This window comes from Lissotriton vulgaris, chromosome 1_1 (genome assembly GCF_964263255.1).
Source record: "Lissotriton vulgaris chromosome 1_1, aLisVul1.2, whole genome shotgun sequence".
NCBI lineage: Eukaryota > Metazoa > Chordata > Amphibia > Caudata > Salamandridae > Lissotriton > Lissotriton vulgaris.
In genome coordinates, this window is record NC_141685.1 from 1,450,009,850 (window position 1) to 1,450,029,382 (window position 19,533).

At 49.6% G+C, this 19,533-nt stretch overlaps 2 pseudogenes; both read right to left on the reverse strand.

Annotated features, from left to right (window-relative positions):
* Window positions 1–310: 310 nt before the first annotated feature.
* Window positions 311–2,917, reverse strand: LOC147750662 (28S ribosomal RNA; annotated as a pseudogene).
* Window positions 2,918–3,333: 416 nt separating this feature from the next.
* On the reverse strand, window positions 3,334–3,479 carry LOC147750663 (5.8S ribosomal RNA; annotated as a pseudogene).
* Window positions 3,480–19,533: the final 16,054 nt, after the last annotated feature.

Consider the following 19,533-nt stretch of genomic DNA (forward strand, 5'->3'; position numbering starts at 1 on the left):
GCAGCCGCTCTGGAGGCTCCTTCCCCCGGGTGGCTGCTGCTCACCTCCCTGCCCAACTTGTCCAAGAGCAGCGGGAAGGGGAGGCCATCTGGTCACCCTGCCCATGCACAAGGGATGGTGTCCCCCGTCCCTGCACCCTGGTGGGGCAGGGATGGGAGGGGGAGGCCCCGTGCCGAAGGGCACGTGGTGGAGATGGCCTCCCGCGGACATGCGTTACCCCCTCTGCATCGCTCCCACTGGCCTGGCAGCAGAGGGACCCATTCCTGGCTGTGGTGGAGGAAGGCGTCCGAGGTCACCCACACATGGAGATACAAAAGCTTGGCTCAGAGGATGACTTTCAATAGATCGCAGCGAGGTAGCTGCTCTGCTACTTACGAAACCCTGACCCAGAATCAGGTCATCTACGAATGATTAAGCACTGGGTGCCCCATGAACATGCAGTGCACTAAGGGCGATGGAGGCGGTCCCCTTCCGTCCGCACTCCGGTTCCAAGTGAGCGGCTCTACGCACCAGCCCCCCGAGAGAGGCCGGCTATCCCAGGCCAAGCAAGGCTCCACGGCACTTCAGTATTGTTACGGTTTAGGGGGGGATTCTGACTTAGAGGCGTTCAGTCATAATCCCATAGATGGTAGCTTCACCCCATTGGCTCCTCAGCCAAGCACATACACCAAATGTCTGAAACTGCGGTTCCTCTCGTACTGAGCAGAATTACTATTACCATGGATTAACATGAGGGTGCCCCTCTCTGCCACTCAGGGTTCGGGGATCTGAACCCGACTCCCTTTCGATCGGCCGAGGGCAACGGAGACCATCGCCGTCCTTTCCGAACGGCACTCGCCAATCTCTTAGGACCGACTGAACCATGTTCCCATGGAACCCTTCTCCACTTTGGCCTTCAAAGTTCTCGTTTGAATATTTGCTACTACCACCAATATCTGCACCTGCTGGTAGGCTCCACCCAGGCCCTCGCCCCGGGCTTCCGTGCTCACCACAGAGGCCCTCCTACTCATCGCAGCTTAGCCCACGCAGAACTCAGCGATGGCCGGGTATGGGCCCAACGCTCCAGCACCATTCATTTTCAGGGCTAGTTGTTTCGGCAGGTGGTTGTTACACACTCCTTAGCAGATTCGGACTTCCATTGCCACCGTCCTGCTGTCTATATCAACCAACACCTTTTCTAGGGTCTGATGAGCGTCGGCATCGGACGCCTTAACCCGGCATTCGGTTCATCCCGCAGCGCCAGTTCTGCTTACCAAAAGTGACCCACTAGGCACTCGCATTTCATGCCCGGCTCCACGCCAGCAAGCTGGGCTTCTTACCCATTTAAAGTTTGAGAATAGGTTGAGATCGTTTCGGCCCTAAGACCTCTAATCATTCGCTTTACCAGATAAAACTGGGGGCTCAGAGCGCCAGCTATCCTGAGGGAAACTTTGGAGGGAACCAGAAACTAGATGGTTTGATTAGTCTTTTGCCCCTATACCCAGATCGGATGACCGATTTGCACGTCAGGACCGCTATGGACCTCCACCAGAGTTTCCTCTGGCGTCGCCCTGCCCAGGCATGGTTCACAATCTTTCGGGTCCTATCATTCACGCTCATGCTCCCCTTCCCTGACATAGTGGGCGAGACGGGCCGGTGGTGCGCCCGCCGCTGGAAGTGTGGCGGGATCCCACCTCAGCTGGCGCACGCCGGCCCTCACCATCATTGCGCCACAGGGTTCTGCTCGGCCCTCTGACTCGCACATGTGTTTGACTCCTTGGTCCGTGTTTCAAGACGGGTCGGGTGGGTAACCAACATCACCGCAGACCCCAGGCGCCCGGTGTGGGCCTCCCCGCCGGTGGCGCAAAGCGGTCGGGGTGCACTGAGAACAGTCCGCCCCAGTCGACAGTCGAGCCTGGAGCAGGGGGCCACGTCCCCCTTTCAAGCACTCCAGCGCACCCCGAGGCGCAGCCGGGGGTGGGTGCCCAGGGAGGGCGCGGAGGCAGTCGAATCTCCATCGGCCCCGTGGACACGGCAAAGCTGCTGCCAGGGGGGCTGTAACATCATATGCCAGAGCGGAGGGCCACCTGCCACCCAGAACCTTCTTAAGCCGACCCTGAGCTGGTCGCGGTGCACCGCCGCAGAGGAAATGCGCCCTGCAGGGGCCAGGTAGGGCCCAGGCCCCGGTCCCGCGGAGGGGATCTGGAATTCCCGAGCCACCGACCTTCCCGCCGTGTTAAATCCTCCGGGCAGACTGCACGGACCCCACCCGTGTACCTGTCGACCGTTTCACGCCCTCTTGAACTCTCTCTTAATAGTTATTTTCAACTTTCCCTTACGGTACTTGTTGGCTATCGGTCTAGCACCCGTATTTAGCTTTAGATGGAGTAACTTTGGGCTGCATTCTAAGGGTGGGCGTAGTGTGCGTAGTGGGGCTACGCGAAGCTTTGTGAAGTGGGGAGGACGCTACCCCCACCCACACACTTCGCGTAGCCCCACAACTGTATTTTAAATTAAATGAGGCATGTAGAAGAGGGCGGGAGGGAAGCGGGTGGCGGGCAACTTTGCCTACTTTGCAAAGTGCAAAGTAGGCAACACTACGTACACTTAGTGGATGGAGCTTAGCACTGCGCCCAGGGTTACTGCATTCCCAAGCAACCCAACACCGAGAAGACCAAATCCTGGCGCGCCGAAGGCCACTACCAGCCTAACACCGTCCGCGGGGTGAGCCTTGATCAGAAGGACTTGGGCCCCCTAAGCGACGCCAGGGAGTCCGTCTTCTGTATGCCACATTTCCCGCGCCCACTGCTAGGAGAGGATTCGGCACTGGGCTCTTCCCTCTTCACTCGCCGTTACTGGGGGATTCCGGGTTAGTTTCTTTTCCTCCGCTTAGTGAAATGCTTAAATTCAGCGGGTCGCCACGTCTAATCTGAGGTCATAGTCGGAAGAATGACGTGGGAGCATCAAAGGGGTTGCCGGGGAAAGCAGCCCTGCCGGAGCAGGGGGGCCTGGTGTCTCAGCAGCATGCGCCGGATCACATCTGGAAGGATTTTGCCCTCCCTGCGAAGCCGGCCGCAGATGTAGGCCCCCGAGGCGCGTGCGCGCAGGGAGCCGGTGGGACACCACAGACACCCACGCGTGGCACGCAGCCAGTCACCCCGGGAGACCGGTCACCAGGCCCCTTTGTCAGGGGCAAGGCACGCTGGCAGTGTACCTCGGTGGCAGGACCCGGCGAGGGGCCCTGCAACGGGCAATCGGGGGGTCTGACCTTGTGAGGGAAGAAGGCGAAGCGGAGCTAACCCTGCAATGCCCCAGCCGCGTCCCGGTGAAGCCCTGGGATGATTGACAATCGAGCGACCCTCAGACAGGTGTAGCCCCTGGAGGAACCTGGGGCTGCAAGGTGCGTTCAAAGTGTCGATGATCAATGTGCCCTGCAATTCACACAAATTCTCGCAGCTAGCTGCTTCGCAAATTCTCCTCTTTGTCCCCCGGTTCTAGTTTCAACGCAAGGGTGGGAGAAGATTCGCCACCCTTGCTCCTAAACTGTGGAATTCTCTTCCCTTTGAAATCCGTTCTTCCCCTACTCTGCTCTCATTCAGAAAGCTTCTGAAATCCTGCCTATTTGTCCAACCTACGGCCTAATTATATTTTTATCCTTCTGCTTATCTTTCATTCATTTAGCTCCTATTGGTCAGCGCCATAAAACCCTCGGGTGTGCGAGCGCTATACAAAACTTTGATAAGATAGGATAAGCTGCGTTCCTCATCGATGCACGAGGCCCAGGTGCGACCTTCCACGTCTCAGCTTCGCAGGACCTCACGGTGGTCTGCCTGAGCAAATTTGAAGAAAAAAAGACCATAGGGAAGGGGCTGAGAGGCAGGAGCATACCTGGACCTTCCCCTGTCTCAGCATCACCGGACCTCACGGAAGTCTGACTGAGGAAAAAAACTCACAGAGAAAGGACCATTGGGAAGGGGCTGAGAGGTAAGTGCGTACCCAGGCCCCTGCGGGCCCTGGCGGCGAGCCTGGGTGCTGCCTTCCCCGTCTCAGCAACGCCAGACCTCACAGAGATATGCCAGAGCCAACTCAGAGAAAAAGGACCATGGGCAAGGGCCTGAGAGGCAGGAGTGTACCCAGGCCCCTGGGGGCCCCGGCGGGTGGGCCTGAGTTCTGCCTTCCCCTGATTCAGAATCACTGGACCTCACGGAGGTCTGACTGACCCTCTCCCTAGTAATCCAGAGGAAAATGACCCACTTTCTTGTAATCCGTGCACACGAGGTGACAGAGGGGACCCAAGGCGCAAAAGTACCCGACCTCCTGGAGCCCTCGCTGGGATCTGGGAGGCAAATGGCACCTCATCTGGACTTCCAGGGAAGTTCGGCCATCTGGTTGCCCCATAGGAAAGCGTTGCGGGTGACCATATGGCCGAGGGGAAAGGTGCGACCAGATGGCCTGGATCGAAAGGACTCCCAGCTGCCCACCACGATGGACCCCTGTCTAGGGCCCTTGGTGGAGCTGCAACCCGGGGGACAGGGCCCAGGGCCCAAGCACCCGACCGAGGGTCCGGCCAGGCCCCTGGACCCTTTGCTGGGGTTTCTAGGCCCAGAGGCGCAGAGGTCGTCTCCCCGGGCCCTCCGGACCATGTGCCGGGCACTCTGCCACACAGCAGGACCCAGGACGGAGCCTGGGGTGGGGAAGCGGCCCTCCCGAGGCCCTCAGGGGCCCCAGATGGGGCTCCTGCACCCAGCCAAGCAAGGGGAGGTCGCCCGGGCACAACAGAACCCCAGCCCAGACCTTTGGCAGTGCAACAGGCCGGGGGATGGGCCCAGGGCCGGAGCACCCGACCCAGGGCCTGGCCAGGCCCCTGGACCCAGCCGGGGCTCCCAGGCCCAGAGGCGCAGGGCAAACCTTCTAGGGCCCGCCAAACACAATCCCGGGCACCCTGCCATGCTGCAGGTCCGAGGACGGAGCCTGGGTGGGGAGGCCAACCTCCCTTGGGCCCTCGGGGGCCCCAGATGGAGCTCCTGAACCCAGCCAAGCAAGGGAAGACTCCCCGGGTACAATGGAACCCTGTCTGAGCCTTTGGCAGTGCGGCAGGCCGGGGGACAGGGCCCAGGGTCTGAGCACCATACCAGGGGCCGGCCCCGGGTCCCAGCCAGGTCTCGCTGACTAGGAGGCGCAGGAGACGCCTCCCCGGGCCCTCCAAACCCTGCCACGAGGCATTACGGGTGACCATATGGTCGAGGGGAAAGGTGAGACCAGATGGCCTGCATCGAAAGGACTCACAGCTGCCCACCCCGATGGACCCCTGTCCTAGGCCCTTGGTGGAGCAGCAACCCGGGGGACAGGGCCCAGGGCCCAAGCACCCGACCCAGGGCCCAGCCAGGCCCCTGGACCCAGCCGGGGCTTTCAGGCCTGGAGACGCAGAGGACACCTCCCTGGGCCCTCCGGACCATGTCCCGGGCACTCTGCCACTCAGCAGGACCCAGGACAGAGCCCATGGTGAAGAGGCCACCCTCCTCAGGGCTCTCAGTTGCCCCGGACAGAGCTTCTGAACCCAGCCAAGCAAGGGGAGGCTGCCCAGGCACAACGGAACCCCCAACCTGGGCCTTTGGCAGTGCAGCAGGCCCAGGGCCGGAGCACCTGACCCGGAGCCCCGGATGCCTAGGGAGGTGTTGCCCAGGCATAGCCCATCTGGTCCCCGGCAGAGAACCGCCAGCCCAGGAGGAGTTTCCGGGCATACCCTGTCCCTAGTAATCCGGAGGATGGCTACCTCCCTTTTCTTGTTATCCGCGCACTCGAGATGACAGAGGGACCCAAGGCGCGAACGTACCTGACCTCATGGAGCCCTCACTGGGATCGGGCAGGTGAATTGCACCTCATCGGGACTTCCAAGACAGCCCTGCCATCTGGTCGCCCCATTGGAAAGAATTGCGTGTGACCAGGTGGCTGAGGGGAAAGGTGCGACCAGATGGCCGGGATCGAAAGGACTCCCAGCTGACCACCCAAGCCTTCGGAGTAGGGCTGATGCCTGCCCTGTGGAGGGCAGGGCTCGGGGGCTCGGGGTCTGTGGCTGGGCCTCAGACACAGGGAAGACTCCCGGTGCTTTAGGGCCCAGACGCACAGGGGGGACTGCCCGGGACCCATAGAGCCAGTCCCGGGCACTCAGCCATGCCGTTGGCCCTGGTTGGAGGGAGCCCTGGACGCCTGGGGGAGGACTGACCTGGACCCATGAAGCCCGTGCCGGGCACTCGGCCATGCCATTGGCCCTGGAGGAGGGAGCCCGGACACCCGGGGGAGGACTGCCCGAGACCCATGGAGCCCGTCCCGGGTACTCGGCCAAGCCTTTGGCCCTGGAGGAGGGAGCCCCGGATGCCAGGTGGAGGACTGCCTGAGACCCATGGAGCCCATCCCAGGCACTTGGCCATGCTGTTGGCCCTGGAGAAGGGAGCCCAGGACGCCCGGAGAGGACTGCACGGGGCCCATGGAGCCCGTCCCGGATACTCGGCCATGCCGTTGGCCTGGAAGAGGGAGCCCCGGATGCCTGGGGAGGTGTTGCCCAGGCATATCCCATCTGGTCCCCACCAGGGAACCACAAGCCCGGGAGGAATGTCTGGGCATACCCTTCCCCTAGTAATCCGGAGGAAGGCTACCCCTCTTTCTTGGAACCTGCACGCACCGAGTGACAGAGGGGACCCAGGGCGCGGATGTGCCTGACCTCCTGGAGCCCTCGCTGGGATCGGGGAGGCAAATGGCACCTCATCAGGACTTCCAGGGAAGTTCGGCAATCTGGTCGCCTCATTGGAAAGCATTGGGTGCGACCAGATGGCCGAGGGGAAAGGTGCGACCAGATGGCCAGGACCGAAGGGTCTCCCAGCTTCCCACACCAAGCCTTCGTGGTAGGGCTCATGCCTGCCCACGCAGGGCAGGGCTCATCTTCCCAGGGACTCTGGGACCCTGGCTGGGCCACCCATGGAGCCCATCCGGGCACTCGGCCATGCCATTGACCCTGGAGGAGGGAGCCCTGGACACCCGGGGGAGAACTTCCCGGGACTCATGGAGCCCGTCCCGGGCACTCAGCCATGCCGCTGGCCTGGAAGAGGGAGCCCCGGACGCCCAAGGAAGGACTGCCCGGGACCCATGGATCCCATCCCGGCACATAGCAATGCCGTTGGCCCTGGAGCAGGGAGCCCTGGACGCCCAAGGGAGGACTGCCTAGGACCCATTGAGCCCATCCTGGGCACTCGGCCAAGCTGTTGACCCTGGAGGATGGAGCCCCGGACGCCCGGGGAGGACTGAGTGGGACCCATGGAGCCTGTCCCGGGTACTCGGTCATGCCGTTGGCCCTGGAGGAGGGAGCCCCGGACGCTGGGACTGCCCAGGACCCATGGAGCCCGTTCCAGGCATTTGGCCATGCCGCTGGCCTGGAAGAATGAGCCCTGGAAACCCAGGGGAGGACTGCCCGGGAGCCATGAAGCCCGTTTCAGGCACTCAGCCATGCCGTTGGCCCAGGAGGAGGGAGCCTGGGACGCCTGGGGAGGTGTTTTCCAGGCATAGCCCATCTGGTCCCCGACAGAGAACTGCCAGCCTGGGAGGAGTGCCTGGGAATACCCTGCCCCTAGTAATCCGTAGGAAGGCTACCCCTCTTTCTTGGAACCCGCGCGCAGTCAGTGACTGAGGGGACCTAGGGCACGGATGTGCCCGACCTCCTGGAGCCCTTGCTGGGATTGGGGAGACCAATTGCACCTCATCGGGACTTCCAGGGAAGTTCGGCCATCTGGTCGCCTCATTGGAAAGCATTGGGTGCGACCAGATGTCCGAGGGGAAAGGTGCGACCAAATAGCCAGGACGAAGGGACTCCCAGCTTCCCACACTGAGCCTTCAGGGTAGAGCTCCCGCCTGCCCATGCAGGGCAGGGCTCAGGGGCTCTGCTTCCTGGGGACTCTGGGACCCAGCTGGGCCACCCATGGATCCCGTCCTGGGCACTCGGCCACGCTGTTGACCACGGGGGAGGACTGCCCGTGACCAATGGAGCCGGGAAACATCCATTACGACGCCGTGTTTACACCGCACTACCATTACAACGCTGGTTTTACAACGTAAGTCGTGCGCAAGTCATTATCATGACTTGCGCTGGAGGGCGCTCTAGGCTAAGGAATCGTAGATTTACTATTCCAACACCTTCCCTACTGTACGTAGGCTGGTGTTGGAATAGTAAATCTTACTATTCCTAAGTTCAGCACCCTACGGCACAAGTCGTGGTAACGACTTGTGTTGTAAAACCAGCGTTGTAATGGTAGTGCGGTGTAAACACCACATTGTATTGACATACAACCGTGGAGCCTGTCCTGGGCACCCGGCCATGCCGTTAGCCCTGGAGGAGGGAGCCTCAGACGCCCTGGGGAGGACTGCCCAGGACCCATGGCACCCGTCCCGGGCACTCAGCCATGCCGTTGGCCTGGAAGAGGGAGCCCCGGATGCCTAGGGAGGTGTTGCCCAGGCATAGCCCATCTGGTCCCTGGCAGAGAACCACCAGCCCAGGAGTAGTGTCCGGGCATTCCCTGCCCCTAGTAATCCAGTGGAAGGCTACCCCCCTTACTTATAATCTGTGCACTCGAGGTGACCGGGAAGGCGAATGGCACCTCATCGGGACTTCCAGGGAAGCCCAGCCATTTGGTTGTCCCATTGGAAAGCATTGTGTGCGACCAGATGGCCAGGATCAAAAGGACTCTCAGCTGCCCACCCGAGCCTTCACGGGAAGACTCCCACCCTGCCTGCCCTTATAGGACTCTGGGGCTGCAGGACTCCAGGCTGCAGGGCTGCAGGGCTCCGGGGCAGCAGGTCTCTGGGGCTGCAGGGCTCAGGGGTGCTCCAAAACCACACAGGCATAAGGAGGCCTGAAAGCGCTCCTGGGGCCCAGCGGCCCGGGGTAAGACTGCCCGGGAGCCTTGCAGGTCTCCGGGGCTCTGCACCAGGGACCCTTGTCTTGGATAGATGGACTCTTGGTAGGCCGTTTGACGGGGGCTCCTAAACCCAGGCCCCAGAGTCGATCCCTGCTTTCCAACTGTAGTATCCCTTTAACAGTATGTCACTGCCTTCTTAGAATAGTTATGCTTGTCATGTGCATTCTACATTCTCTGTGTGGTGGTTGACCATTTGCTGTTGAACCCTATCTACAAGTGGTTGTACAAGCTGTGTCCTGTGGATCTGAATAAACTACTTCCTCTGCAACTATTGTGTCGGATTACTTCACAAACTGGCGACGACTGGGATGAAGAAGGACTCACCCTCTGACTAATGCAAGAAGTACCATTTTTTTTTTATCCTTACATTGGAAAAAAAAAAGAAGAATCCAAGGACCAGCGTTCACATGTTTTAAAGGTATTTCTCTTTTACCTCTGTTATTTCCTGTTTATGTGCAATATGATGGCACCAGCGGCAGTAATTTATCAAGTGCTTTGATCGCACCCGCGGCAGTGTGCAACTACGTGTTTCCTGTCATCAATTATTGTGTATTATTTATTGCTCCTTCCAGTCTTGACAATTTATTCAACCCGCTTCAACCTACATTAACTTTTATTTTTTTCTTTGGCGTTTGGGGTTGTCGAGAAACGAAGGAGTTAAAGCGCTGACCTGTTTTCCTTCAAACGCGAGTCAACATTCTGCCGCGTGTGCTCTTCTGCCAGCTTCGCGTGGAGCTCCATCTTCGCGCTGACTTCCCTTCCGCGTCTGCTGTGTGTCAACATTCGACACGACGCGCTGAACGCAGCAGCCTCACGCTTCAACCACGCAAAGGTCAGAGGTCGCACAGCGACCATTTTTGTCAATTACTTCGCGCTAACATTACATCGTGTGCTTTCAGCTTCGCACATGAGAAAATCGACATTTTTTTTTTCCCATTTGAAACCATACAGCCTACATCTACATTGTGTGAACTGCTGGATTACATTTTATGAACTGCTGGATTTTTTTTTTTTTACCTTTTTCTTATTTTAACGCCTGAAGGAACACTATTGACTATGGTAATTACCTCTGTCGCTATTCTCAAGAAACGAAGTTGACCACGGTGACTACGTTTATTTTATTAATTTATTATTTTCAGTGTGCACTTAAACGTATTTCCAGTGTTAATTGTTTTCTTCTCTGCAGGTTTCCCTCATTTTCTCTAGAAATGTCTAATAACATTGCTGCTCCCTCTCATTTTTTACCCACTGCTGGGGATCCTAAGGTAGAATGGGACCTGTGGTATCCCACATTCCTGGCATACGTGGATGTAGTAGAGGAGGATGGTTGCTCAGCTAAGAGAAAACTAGCCTTATTAAAGAATTGTTTAGGTGGCGCAGGCCTTAAGGAGTTAGAGAACTTGCCTCCCATCGATGGGGCAGGTGATTTTAACATTTTTGAGATCGTTGTAAAACAGCTAGCCACCAGATTTGGTAGGAGAATTAACGTAGTTATGGAAAGATTCAAATTTTATTCCCGTGCTCAGAAAGATGATGAGTCAATCGAAAATTATGTAGCTGTGTTAAGAACTTTAGCTGCTTCATGTGCATTTGAAACTATTAATTTCGAGCAAGTATTGAGAGACCAGTTGATGATGAAGACCAAGAGCAAAAAAATACAAGAACGGTTGTGGATGGGCACCGAGTCTTCTTTAAATGCTGTTATTAATATAGCCAAAGGGATTGAACAATCAGAACTCTTTGTAACTGAGATCAGAAGTCACGACGTTAAAAGTAAAGTAGTAATCCCAGAAGTGGCTTTAGTGAAGGAGTTCCATAACCAGAGAAAATTTCCCATTCCTCAGACTAGGTATTTTCCTAGAGACAACAGAGCCCCTGGTAAGAAAAATCCTATTATCTGTTATAGGTGCGGTGCCAATGACCACGTTGGCAATTATAAAGGTTGTCCAGCGTGGAATAAAATCTGTGTTAAATGCAAAAAAACGGGACACTTTAGTAAAATGTGTAGATCTCCACAGAAAGTGAATTTGTTAACTGATCTTGACTACGAAGTCTCTGAGGAAGTTCAAGAAATCAACACTCTACTATGTGTTGGTGATTCTGCTTGTCCAGGTTTTCCCAAGGATAAAGTTTTTATTAATGGTATAGAAATCACTATGCTCATAGATTCATGTGCTTGGTACAGCATAATTGGTAGCGACATTTTCAACAGGCATTGGAATTCCTCATGCTTACTACCGTCTGATATTTCTCCAGGCGGATACACTGGTCGAAAAATTGATCTGTTAGGATACATGTGGGCTGATATAGGATTTAAAGGCAATAGCATCAAAGGGAAAGTTTATGTTTCTTCCAAGGGTGCCTCTCTTTTAAGTTGGCCACACCAACATGAGTTGAAAATCAAATTAGATCCCAATGCTTCCCCACCTGTATATATTGTATCCCCTGCTGAGGATGAATTTATTGTGTCAGTCAAGAACAAATTCCCTGAGATTTTTTCTGACGTCTTAGGCGAATTTGTAAATTTCAAACACAAAATCATCTTGAAAGAAAACGCAACACCAGTTCGACACAGGGTCAGGAATGTCCCATTGGCATATCGTGATAAACTAAAAACCATTCTTTCCGACCTGGTGACTCGGGGTATCATTGAACCCACCGAGTCTTCCCCCTGGGTTTCCCCAGTAGTTTTGTCAATTAAAAGCAATGGGGAGCTTCGTCTCTGTGTAGACCTCCGTAGCCTGAACACTGAAATTTGGGTAGATAGACATCCCTTACCCAACATTCATGAGCTAATTTCCACTCTCTCTGGTGCTTGCGTTTTCTCAACCCTAGATTTAGCCAGTGCTTATCACCAGGTTCTCCTCCATGAAGATTCTAAATTTCTTACTACTTTCATAACCCCTGAGGGCATGTTCCAGTTCCGTCGCATGCCATTTGGCTTAGCCAGCGCAGCGTCGGTTTTTCAACGCCTCATGAAAGAAGTTTTGGAAGGGTGTAACAATGCCATTGCCTTCCAAGACGACATCTTGATATATGGAAAAGACCATGAGGACCACGATAAGAATTTAGATAAAGTACTACTGTCTGTTAAAGCTAAGGGCCTGACTTTGAAGCTTTCTAAGTGCAAATTTAGACAGAGCACTGTGGAGTATTTGGGTCACGAAATCTCCGCTCAGGGTATCAAACCTAAACTCAATCACGTTTTGAGTATAACCAAGGCGCCTTCGCCCAACAACAAAGAACAATTGGTGTCCTTTCTCGGTCTTACCGAGTTTTATAGCAAATTTGTTTCAGATTATTCCTCCAAAGTTCATGTTTTGAGATTGTTATTAAAAAAAGATGCAAAATTCGTTTGGAAAGATGAACACCAAACTGCCTTTGAGTTACTTAAAAAGAAGATTATTAACGCTCCTTTCTTGAGACCTTTTGATTTGGGTAGAGAGTGCATTGTGTGTGTGGACGCAAGCAACGTGGGGCTTGGTTCTGTGTTAATGCAAAAGTGTCAAGGTGAAGAATATGTTGTTTCCTATGCTTCCCGCACCCTTCGTGGAGCGGAATTCAACTATTCCACTATAGAGAAGGAACTGTTGGCGTGCACCTGGGCTGTTGAACACTTCAGGCAATTTATTTGGGGAACAAGATTTCGCTTGCGTACAGACCACAAACCGTTGATAAGCATGTTGACCGCTGGCGGTGGTCGCACTTTGACTGCACGTTTGGCACGCCTGGCTGCTAAGTTACAAGAGTTTCAATGTGTGGTGGAATATGTCCCTGGTCGTTTAAACGTCCATGCCGACTGTATGTCCAGACTGCCGTGTATTTCCTTAGTTGCCACGAACTCCACTTGTGATGTGGATGTTGCCTTAACTGTTGATGATGTGAATGATTCCAGATGCAATTCTACGTCTAGCATTATCTCTGAGTCGAATTGGCGTGACGCCATGTCTAAGGATGTTTCTTTATCCAATGTGGTGGATTTCCTGAAGCACGGGTGGCCTGAAGAGAGGAAACTTTCTGGCGATATTCTTTCTTTCAGCAAAATAAAGGAAGAACTCATGTTTGACCAGGGTTTTGTAACTAGGTGTGATAAAATAGTTCCTCCTTCCAGTTTACGTGAAAAAATAATTTCTATGGCTCATGAAGGCCACATGGGCATGTCTAACACCAAAAGACGCATACGTGAATTCTATTGGTGGCCTGGCATTGACAGGATGGTAGATAAATGGGTCAGTTCCTGTTCCCCTTGCTCCAGTAGCGATAAATCCGCTAAACCTCTTGCTGCCAAATCTGATGTTTCACCTATTGAGTATTCCATGTGTCCTTGGAAAAAACTTGGAATTGACATTGTTGGCCCTTTGGATTTGTCCGATAATAAGGTTGTTTTTATTTTAGTCTTGATTGATTACTTCTCCAAGTGGCCAGAGATCAAGGTTGTGGACAAGACCGGTTCCTCTCAGGTTGTTGAATTTCTTGATGAAGTTTTCTGCAGGGAAGGAATCCCAGCTGAGTTGGTCTCTGACAACGGCCCGCAATTCATTAGTAGTGAATTTTCGTCCTTCCTGGACAGGTGCGGAGTTGTTCACAAAAGGGTGTCTAACTATAACCCTCAAGCCAATGGTCTTACTGAGCGCTTTAACAGGGTCATTAAAGAGTCATTACAACTTGCTATTAAAAGTAAATTGGATTGGAGGAAGTCCCTTCGTGCTTCTCTTCTTTCTTATCGCACTTCCCCCAATTCAGTCACGGGGTTTTCTCCCTTTGAGCTGTTGAAAGGTCGTAAACCTGGTTCCAAACTTCTACCTTGGTGGATGAAAGTAAAGATTCCTTCCTCGCCTAATGCTGATCCTTCTTTGGTTAGAGAAAAGGTGTTGAAACATCAAGAGAAGATGAGATGTAACTCCACTCGCCTTTCTAAACCTGGTATCAAAATTGGTGATCTGGTGCGTGTTAAGTTTGGTAGATCTTGTGGTTCTAGGTGGAACAAATGGTCCGACCCGTGTAAAGTCACCGAAGTCTTTAGTAAGGCTGTCAGAGTGGATGGTGGCAAGGTGTGGAACTTTCGCAGGGTTTCTCTGTGTAGAAAACCCAATGTGCTAATGAACTCTCTACCCTCTTCAAAGCTTCCCATTCCTAATCACTCTTCCGATGACTGCCATTCTGCCTTGTTGGATACCTTTTGCAGTGATGTTCAACCTTCCTCGAGTAACAATGACGTTCTATTTCCCAACATTGTTCCCCTTTCTCCCAATCTTGTTGTTCATCCTGAACAGTTTTCTCCTGGCAGTTCTGTTTCTCCCCATGCTGTTCAGTCTCCTGATGTTCCCCTAAGAAGAAGTGCTCGCATCAGGTCTACTCCTGTTAAATTACGTGATTTTGTACACTAATTTCTCCTTGTGGATTCCTTTTATTTCTCTTGTTTTGGTTATGCTTCTTTTGTTTTTTTTTAAGGGGGGGAGGTGTGTAGTATCCCTTTAACAGTATGTCACTGCCTTCTTAGAATAGTTATGCTTGTCATGTGCATTCTACATTCTCTGTGTGGTGGTTGACCATTTGCTGTTGAACCCTATCTACAAGTGGTTGTACAAGCTGTGTCCTGTGGATCTGAATAAACTACTTCCTCTGCAACTATTGTGTCGGATTACTTCACCAACCAGGCCGGAGAGATCAGGGAGTCTACCCAGGCACAAGGGACCCCTGTCACGGGCACAAGGACCCTCAGGATGTGCCCTCGTTTTCCACATTTTTTTTCCAAAATTCTGCGTAGTGTGCGTAGTGGCGCTATGCAAACTACGCCCATCCCTACTTAAAATACTCTCAGGAATGGTGGGAATCAAGAACACGCTTTCGTTTTTATTCTCATACAAGTCCACAATGTGAGTAATCAGAGTCACTGAAAAGTTTAAAATGTTTATTTTAACTACGTGCTCTAAAATGCAGTATGTTGGCTAACATACGCAGGTATATGATTAGAAATAAAACAATCAGCATTGTTACAATTACATAAAACACAAAGGGAGAAATCATGTTATAATGATAGTGGAAACATGTTTTATAGCACCTTGTGTACAACCCTCCCCTGGCTAGGAGCTAGGCTTTATAATAATAGAAGGTCTCTAGGTTTAAACGGGGAACACCATACATCAAAGATCAGTTGAGCTGAATCACAACACAGGATCAGCAACGCTCTCTGTAGATGGAAAGGTTTTTTCCAAGTGTCTAAAAAACATGCATGCATTGCAATATTAAAGGCACTCGAGTGTCAGCTTTTTGCAGATGTGCGCATGTTGTGTCTAGAGCATGGGCCGATCAACCTGAATCAACAGCATACATTATTATTTGACCTTGAAGACTTCTGCACAAAGTGTACAGACTGAGGTGGTGGTGTAAGTCTAAGGATGTGGAAAACAGACCGTTCTCATGAGAAGAAAAGCAAGCAGTTTAACTTACAACAACAGATACATGTAGTGCTGTGTGCAAAAGCGGCAAAGTGGCAAAATGGCTGTTAAACTCAAATCAGTGAAAAAGCTGGATAGTAATAGGGTTAAAATTACTATTCCAACTCGAAAAGATGCTTCATTAAGAAAAAGTGCAGGAAAGTGATATATTAAAATTACTATTCCTACTCCAAAGGGTAAAACTATTATTTGTAATATAAAGGATTTCCAACTTTGTAAAAATACTGTATATTGTTGAAAAATAAATTGCTAATATGACTAAAACATCAACTTATCTCAGTAAAACATTATGTTGTATTTTGAACTACATGAAAAATGTTTTCACAAACTAAACATATTTATACTTCTTTTTTATATACCAGCAGGTTACTAGTACATCCAATACCAAAATACTCAGAATATTTTCAAGAGTATACATACTCCAGAAAAAAGTTGAGAAAAGCATATTGCTAGGTAATTTCCTTATATATAAACAACAAAAAACAAGTACACAAATTAAACAGTATACAAATGAAACTAATTTAAAAACATCATAACAAATTATAAAAAAAATCAAAATAATTTTTCTTTCAGCTTTCAAAGCTTTCACGACCATTTAAAAGAAAAACTTAAAAAGGTAATTTTCACATCAATAAATTATTTTATTAAAAATTGCACTTCTATTATTATTATTAAATATTTTTTTTCTTCCACAGAAAAAGGCATAGAACAGTTTAACAGATAGTTTAAACTTGATTAAATGAATGTGGATAAAATAAGCACAAAAGAACAAAAGTATTTCTTCAATAAAAAATCAAAAACTGTTTTCCAATTATGAAACCTGAAACTGTTGTTCCTTAACCAAAATTATAACATTATATTTCAGACAAATAGTTTATTACTTTAATTTACGTTCAACTTTTTAGTTTATTAGTTTATTACTTTCAATATACTAAAAATAAATATATTTCCCCTTTTTCAGAACACAACTCAACCAAAACTCACTCACAAATCAAGAAACGACCTACACAATACTACAAAGCTAAAATTTCTGAAACAAAAAAAATATTAACTATATTTCTCTACCTAGGAATCTTTCCAATAAACATTATATATATATAATAAAACCCATAAAATATCATTCATTCAGAAACGTCAATCCATGTACCAAACAAGAAGAATCAAACCACAGCTAATTCAAAGGTAAGAACAATTTAACTATTTCTCTATTCAACAAATTAATGTTTTTTTTCTCCTAATAATGCAGGAATCATTATGTAATAAACCAACTAAGGGGCCCATTAGGATGTCGGGCGGATTGCCCCCACCAGGCTAGTGGTGGCTACCGCCAGCCTGGCGGGGGCAATCCGCCCAACATCCGCATTCGAAATCCCCCCGCCACATTAGTATGGCGGGGGACCTCGGCGGATGGAAAGACCGTCGGCCGCTTTTCCGCCCCGATCGCCGGCTCAGGGAGATGCCTTTCTGTGGCGGCAGAATGCGGTCTACACTCTGGGGGCTCCCAGAGTGAAGGAGAGGTGGGAATGCATACGGGGGTACCTGTGGTACCCCCCCTGCATTTGCATAGACAAAGCGGCAGGCACCGCGCAGTGCCTGCCTCTTTGTTTATGCAAATGTAAAAGTACATTTGTAGTTTTGTGGCAGGCGGTGCTGAGATCACCGCCCGCCACAATGCTAAAAATACTAGATGCGCCCGCCACAGTGGCGGACGCATCTTAATACCCCTGTGGGACCCCCGCCCTTATGGCGGGCAGTCCCGTTTACCGATGGGATGGCGGGCAGACTAAGTCCACCCGCCATCCTAATGGACCCCCAAGTTAGAAAAAGAACAAAATGAAAACATTGAACAGAACATGAAAATGCATGAATTGCAAACTGCCAAATGTAGTATTTAAAATATACAGTCATTTTCCCTCTAAACAAGTATACACAATAAAATATTAAATATAATAACATATATTTTTTTTCCTTTTCAGAAAAAATAATGACTACCCCATCCAAAGAAGCAAAATATCTGACATCAAAAAGAGGGAACAGACCACTAAACCATAGTGGGTATGTTTATTATAATAAGAGACTATCTAAACCCAGGTGTCATTGGTGGTGTATACAATATTATTCAACCCATTGCACAGGCAGAGCGGTTACTCTTGGTGACGCTGTTTTGAGAACCACAGACCATAACCACTCTACCTCTGCAATGGATATTGAAGTTAGAGAAAGGATTAAGGAAACAAAAGATATTGCATCCATCTCCAATGAAACATGTGGTGCAGTTTTAAGGAAGGTATCCCAACACATTCCCCCATATGTTGCAAGTAGTATGCCCACCATACCTAATTTGCAAAGAATTAATCAAGTTCAAACACAGACAAGTAACCCACAAAGAGTCATTCTCCAAACCTACTCCGACATAATACTTTCACCAGAACTCTCTGTTACTTATTCTAAGGAACCTTTCCTCTTGCATGACAACGAAAACCATCAAAGGAGAATAATAACCTTTAGCACACCCCATAACCTAGTAAGATTAAAAAACAGTGATATGTGGATTATGGATGGAACGTTTAAAAGCACGCCCCATCCATTCACCCAAATATACACTGTTCATGCATACATTAACAATACTGTGGTTCCCTTAATATACAATGTAATCCCTGATAAACAATCCTCAACCTATACTGAATTATTATCAGTAATAAAATCTAAAACATCCAACAAAGGTCCTAGAAAATTAATAATTGACTTTAAATAAACAATGATTAAAACCATAACAAAAACTTACCCAGATACTCAAAATCAAAGATGTTTCTTTAAATTTTCTCAGGCATATTGGCATAAACTACAAAAAACATCCTTAATTGAGGATTATATATCAGATAGCAAACTTCACTTTAAACTAACTACCCTTTCCTTTGTTCCTCCTGAAAGTGTAGACGAGTACTACGCTTAAATTACAGAATATTTTACAACAAATGAAGAAAAATTGGCACCCATACTAAATTATTTTGAAGACACATGGAATGGCCATATAAGCAGGTCAGGTCACGGGAGGAGACCATGTTTCCATGTGGAATGGAGGAACTGTTACTCAACCTGCTTAGAGGGAGGAGCAAAAAATAAAAATGCCATAGAGGGATGGCACAACTCCTTCAACAAATCAATAGGCAGACCTCATCCTAACTTCAATAATTTTTGGGAAATTTTGAAGATGGAGCAAACTTTCCAAGAAATGAGAATATCGCAATCATTAGCAGGTAGTCTGGTCCCACTTATTTCTACCACAGCTAAGGAAATGTCTGAAAGACTGTTGGCCGTAGTTCAACAGATTACATTGTCAGTGGCGTCTAAATATATTGATAATCTTGCTCACATCCTACATTTCTAACACACCAAAAACTTTACTTGTCTGTTTGCCCTAAAACTTTACTGTTTTTTATAATCCACAGTAAATAACAGACAATCCATTTGAAAAATCCCTAGTCCAATGAAAACGATATTAATATGCACACTAAAAACTGTACATATAAAAATACTGTACCCAATAAAAAAATCCCATAAAAAAAAGATATGGTTCCAAAAAACCGCAATAAATTCCAATGTTGCAATCCAATTCTGATCGAAATCCAATACCATTTCCTAATCCATCGAAATTCAATATGAAGTGACCCAAAAAAAACCTCAAGAAAAGTATTTTTTTTCTTTGAAAAAATGCAACACATTCCAAAAATTCAATCCATCGAGCCAAAAATCCTGTTGAAAAATTCTGATAAACACATCCAAAAGTTATAACTTTCATTAACATTGTAAAAACATTTAACCGTAACAACAAAAAAAGTATAGGTTTTATTACAAATCATGTCGCTAAACTAAAAAAGCACACCTTTCAAAACACTTTTGTTTCATAATGTATTTAATAGATATACCATTAATCACTTTATGAAACAAAAACTAGTTTATTTAAAAAAAGAGACCGGACGTGGGCCTACTACTGCAACATGTAATGGCGGAAATTAGTTCATAAACACGCATCAAAACTAAGAAAAACACATTTGTGGCTGTTGGAATCCGCCCTACATTCTTCCCCGTCGCCACCCATTTCCCCCTCCATATTAGTATGGTGGGGAGTACCG